Source organism: Myotis davidii, unplaced genomic scaffold (genome assembly GCF_000327345.1).
Source record: "Myotis davidii unplaced genomic scaffold, ASM32734v1 scaffold87, whole genome shotgun sequence".
NCBI classification, from domain to species: Eukaryota; Metazoa; Chordata; class Mammalia; order Chiroptera; family Vespertilionidae; genus Myotis; species Myotis davidii.
The window spans coordinates 61,522-66,706 of record NW_006298164.1 but is presented as its reverse complement, the minus strand read 5'-3'; positions in this window follow the sequence as shown (position 1 = coordinate 66,706).

Sequence of the window (5,185 nt, the reverse complement as noted above, 5' to 3'; positions counted from 1 at the left end):
GGAGGAATTGGTCTCCAGGCCAATTGGCTGTGAAATTCAGCTCTATCTATGGTGGGAGAACTTCCGTGATGGAGACACCCTTATGGAGCAAGACTTGTTTCAGTGGGGCTCTGGTGCTCACTGAGTCTTCCCCTTGAGTGTGTCCCTTATGGACCTCAGGAGTTGTAATCTGGATGGTCCCACTCTGACCCCTGGGTACACTGGCACTTGGATCTCTAAGGAGGTGCTAGTTTAGCCTCTGCCAGAGGCTACCTAGCAGGGGGTATGGAGAGATCTGCAGATTCCTATTCTTTGTTTGGGGTTTGGAGGTGCCCAGATGAGGCCCAGCTGTGAAGCAATGTAGTCTGCTGTGGGGCCTTGGGTCTTATTTTGGATGATCTGGGTCTCTCTAACCCAGCTGCAGTTTGTTAGGTAATTTTATATTGCAAAGGGCCAGGTCATTCATATGCAAAACTTCTGCACACAGCTTGGATGGGGAAGTGTATCAGGGAATCAACAGGGTGGAGCAAACAGCTATGGCTGATCCTCAGCCCTTCCCTAAGAGGTCCCGGGTCTCAGTGGCCTGAGGTAATTGCTGCAAGCACCTCTGAGAGAAAGCCGCCCTCGAGAACCGCCCACTGCGAGACAGTCCAGTTTCTCCCCTTATGAGTCTAGGTCCCCAGAGCCTCGCCCGGAACTGGAGTCAGGGACTTCAGGAGCTTGAGACTCCCTCCCGATTGAAAACGACAACCACATCCTCAGTTGCCTGCCCTTTCTGTGCACGCCTCTGTACCTTTGCACTTTCCTTCCGCACCACCTCTGAATCTCAGTGTGCTTTTCTCTTTCCTTCTAGTTATAGAATTTCCATTCAGAAAGCCTTCCTGTGGTTCTGAATGATATCCATTTTATCTTTCAGTTGTATTTTTGAAGTGGTTGTGCAAGGCAGCAATTTCAGGTGTTTACCTTTGCCGCCATCTTGGTTTCTCGACTGCTATTACTTTAGGCTCCCAAACTGTTTCTAGTAACTTTAAATTCTCATTTTAATTTTTGATTCCTTTTCCTCCTGATGTCAGGAGCCCCCTTTCCTTGTATCTAGCCCAGTGGTCGGCAAACTGCGGCTCGCAAACCACATGCAACTTTTTGGCCCCTTGACAGTACTGTTGATATTTGGCTCTGTTGACTAATGAGTTTGCCGACCACTGATATACCCCATGAATATGCAGGGAAGCGATTTCATAGGGTGAATCTATAGAGATGTTGGCACACTTATGCTTACTGACTTCTAAGGCTCTGGTGAAGGCCCAAAGTTCTGACCTCTGCACTGATCATCCTTCAGGCAGGGCCTGTGACTCAACTGTCCCAAAGTCTGATACAACTGCATATCCGGCTCATCTTTTTCCTTCATCTAAAAGCTACTGTCTTCTGTGAACAATATTAAGTCTGGATTATTTAGGGGCTTATCTGTTAGCTCTGGCCAGATGGAGTAAACCTCCTCTAGGACTTCCAGGCAATCATGCTCAGGGGTCCCCTCAGCAATGGGTAGAAAAGTAGCAGGATTAAGAGTTCTCACTGCTTCTAGTCATACCCTTGGATTTTCACATACATTCTTTGTATTGAGTCATCAGAGCATGAGTTAGTCAGTGTTACCACCTAGCTTCCATTAGGGTAATAACAGAATGCGGTACATTTACATTTAAGTTTTGTCCCAGGGTAAGCTTATTTGCTTCTTTGACTAATAATGCCATGGCTTCCAGGGCCCTGAGACATGGAGGACACCCACAGGCAACCGGGTCAATCTGCTTGGACAGGTAGGTTACTGGTCTTTGCCAAAGTCCAAACTCCTGGGTTAGAACTCCTAGGGCTACCCCGCTGTTCTCATGTAAGAAGAGATTAAAGTCCCATGTCACATCTGGTAGCCCTAGTGCTGGGGCCTCAGTGAGCTTTGCCTTTATGCTGATGAAGGCTTTATCCTGCTCAGGGCCCCATTCAATGGGTGCCTTCTCTTTTCCATTTAAAGCTTCATGGAGAGGCTTGGCCAGGTCTGAAACCCCGGTATCCAAATTTGACAGAACTATACTGCTTCCAGGATTCCTGAATCTGCCGTCGGGTGCTAGGAACTGGGATGGCACATACTGCCTGCTTTCTTTCAGTCCATAGCCTTCATTTCTCTTCTGTGATATGAAAGCCTAGATACTTGACGTCCTTCTGACAAATCTGTGACTTTTTCTTGGACACTTTGTAACCTGTTTCAGTTAACAGTCTCAGGAGGGCTCCTGTCCCCTCCCAGAATTGAGCTCATGTGAAGCTGGCTAGTAGGAGGTCATCTACATATTGAAGTAGAACACACCCCAATTCCTATCCCAGGAACTTAGATCAGATTCTAGTGCACCATTAAAGAGAGTAGGGGAGTTTTTGAATCCTTGTGGAAGTCTGGTTCAGGTGAACTGCTCCTTGGCCCCCATAGTTGGGTTTTCCCACTCAAAGGCAAATAGGGGCTGGCTGAAGGGGGATAATAATGGGCAAAAAGGGGCATCTTTCATATCTAGGCATGTAAGCCATTCCGCTTCTGATGGAAGAGTCCTAGAAGCATGTAGGAGTTTGGCAGCACCGAATGTAAGGTTATAACAGCCTCATTAACGGCCAGCAGATTGTATATGGGATAGTGGTCATTAGTCCCAGGCTTTTTAACAGGCAAGAGAGGAGTATTCCATTGTGACTGGCATCTTTTAAGGAGTCCCCACTGAAGTAGCTGGTCTAAGTGGACCTGAATTCCTAGGTGTGCCTCCCTTGGAATTGGATATTGGCGGATTTTGAAAGGCTGTGCTCCAGGCTTTAAGTCAATTAGTATTGGGGCATGGTCTTTGGTCAGGCCCGGGATTTCCTCATGCCCAGACTAGCAAAAATTCTTCCACTAATTCAGGCTCTAAAGGCTAGACCTTTTACTGAGGGGCATAAATTCTCCATTCTTCCTCCTGGGGCACTGCTAAGGACAGGATCCTTGGAGACATCTTCTCACATAGGGGCAGCTGTGTTGAGTCATCTGGGGTAAAGGTGATCTCTGCCTCCATTTTGGCTAAAAGATCTCTACCCATCAGAGGTACTGGACAGTCTGGCAAGTACAGAAATTCATGAATTACTCAGTGGCTGCCAAGTTGGCATAGGTGAGGCCGGCAGAATGGTCTACGGGTCTGGTCTCCAGTAGCTCAAATAATGGTGACTTCCTTTCCTGAGAGAGGTGCTACTTTCTGTGTTACTACTGAGTGCTCTGCTCCTGTATCAACCATAAAGTCCATAGTCTGGCCCCCAACTTCCATTCTGACCATGAGCTCCTGTGGGTCCAGCTGAAAAGATCCTGGTCTGTTTTAGTCAGAGTCAGCTGCTATCAGTCCTATAAGGTCTGCTTCAGGTGGTTCTGGTTTATAGTGACTGGGTCAAAACGGGGGCCCTATTTTCCTGCTTTGTTCTATGGGACATTCATTTTTCCAGTGCCCGGTTTCCTTACAATAGGCACACTGGTCCCATCTCAGGCTTGCCCTTCCTTTCTCCCCTGATCTATCTTCTTGCTTCCCTTTTTAGGCTGTCTGGGGGTCCGAATCTCTGAAAGCCACTGATATTACCTTGGCCCTTCTTTGTATTCTCTTTTCTTCCTCCTTTCTTGCTGCCCTGTTTCAGTTGATGAAAACCTTGTTTGCTATCTCTAGCAGTTCACTAGCATTTTTTCCTACGAACCCTTCCAGTTTCTGTAATTTTCTCCTGATATCAGGCTGGGCTTGGCCTACAAAAGCGACATTTACCATAGTTTGAATGTCAGGGGCCTCAGAGTTAAAGGGGGTGTAGATCCAGTATGCCTCACACATTCTCTCATAGAAAGCTGCTGGGCCCCATTCCTGCAGCTTCACCTGGGACAGGACAGGTGGGAACAAGGAGAATCAGTCCAGTCAGTCACGTGCAGTCACAGCCTTCCCATGACCCCTTTCTGACTCTTGAGATCCTCACTTTGGGGGACTGTCACCAGCCACAGGAGAAGACCCAGCAGTCTCATTTTCTTATAGATCACAGCTGTGCCTTCCCAGAGTCCTTAGCCCTGTGTGAGGAGAGAGCTGTGATCCTGCACAGCCCAGAAGAGGATTTACCCTGGAGCATGAACAGAAATTTGCATGTGGGGTAGCCCTATTCGTATAAGTTTAGGGCCTGAAGCTGAGGACACACTGCTCTTTCTGGGGCCTGTGTGAAAGCATCTCTTCCCTTGATCTCACTCAGCATGTAAGTCAGGGACAGGGGACCACATGAGTCTTGAGAGTCATTTGATTCAGGTCAAAGCACAGCCTCACCTTTCTGAGCATAAGAGGAAACATGGACTAGATGAGCAGGTTACACTTTTCCCTTCACAGGCATCTTTCAAAAAGATGCAAATGGGATTAACAATTGTTCAGACCATTTCTGAATCTCAGAATCCTAGTGTGTCCACAATTTCTATATTTTTAAGTCTCATGTTATGCAAACACTTTCTACCCTTGTTCAAAAAATAAAAAAACAGTCATTTTTAATATTTTATGTCTTAATTTACCATGTTACTTTGATCTGATAAACTACTCCCCAATCCCAAGCAGGTGGGGCCGTCCTGACTCTTGATGCTGAAAATTTTATAATTGTATATACAGCTTCCTGTGCACACTCTTCCATTTTCAGAGATCCCCAAACTGGTGACATCAGAAATGATTGTGGTTTTCAATGGAGAAAACAAGACATGAAAATAGTGATCATGTGTGTGTATAGCCCCCAGTCATTCATATGTTGAAATGCTGGTACAAGGAAATTGATGTGTTTTCTCAGTCTAGGTTTATCAGTGAAGTTGGGGTTAAAAGTGAGGGACATTGAAGAATTCCTAGCATACATTTTCTCACAGGAAAGGGAACTTCACCTCTGGTGGGAAACCCTACTCCCATCCTCCCTCTGCTCTGTCCCTTGGGATGCTCACTGTGGTGAGAGGGTGTTAGACTCTCTCCGATAATATACAACATCCTTAGTGTGTAATACACACATTCTCCCATCAGCCACATGCTTCTGAAAGATATTCTCTCCCTAATCTTATCACTTAATTCCTTTGATGGAATATTTGGTGGGACAAATGTATTTTATTTTATTTTATTTAACTTATTTTATTTTATTAAAGTTCATTTCATCAGTACTTTCTTTTTTTTCTTTT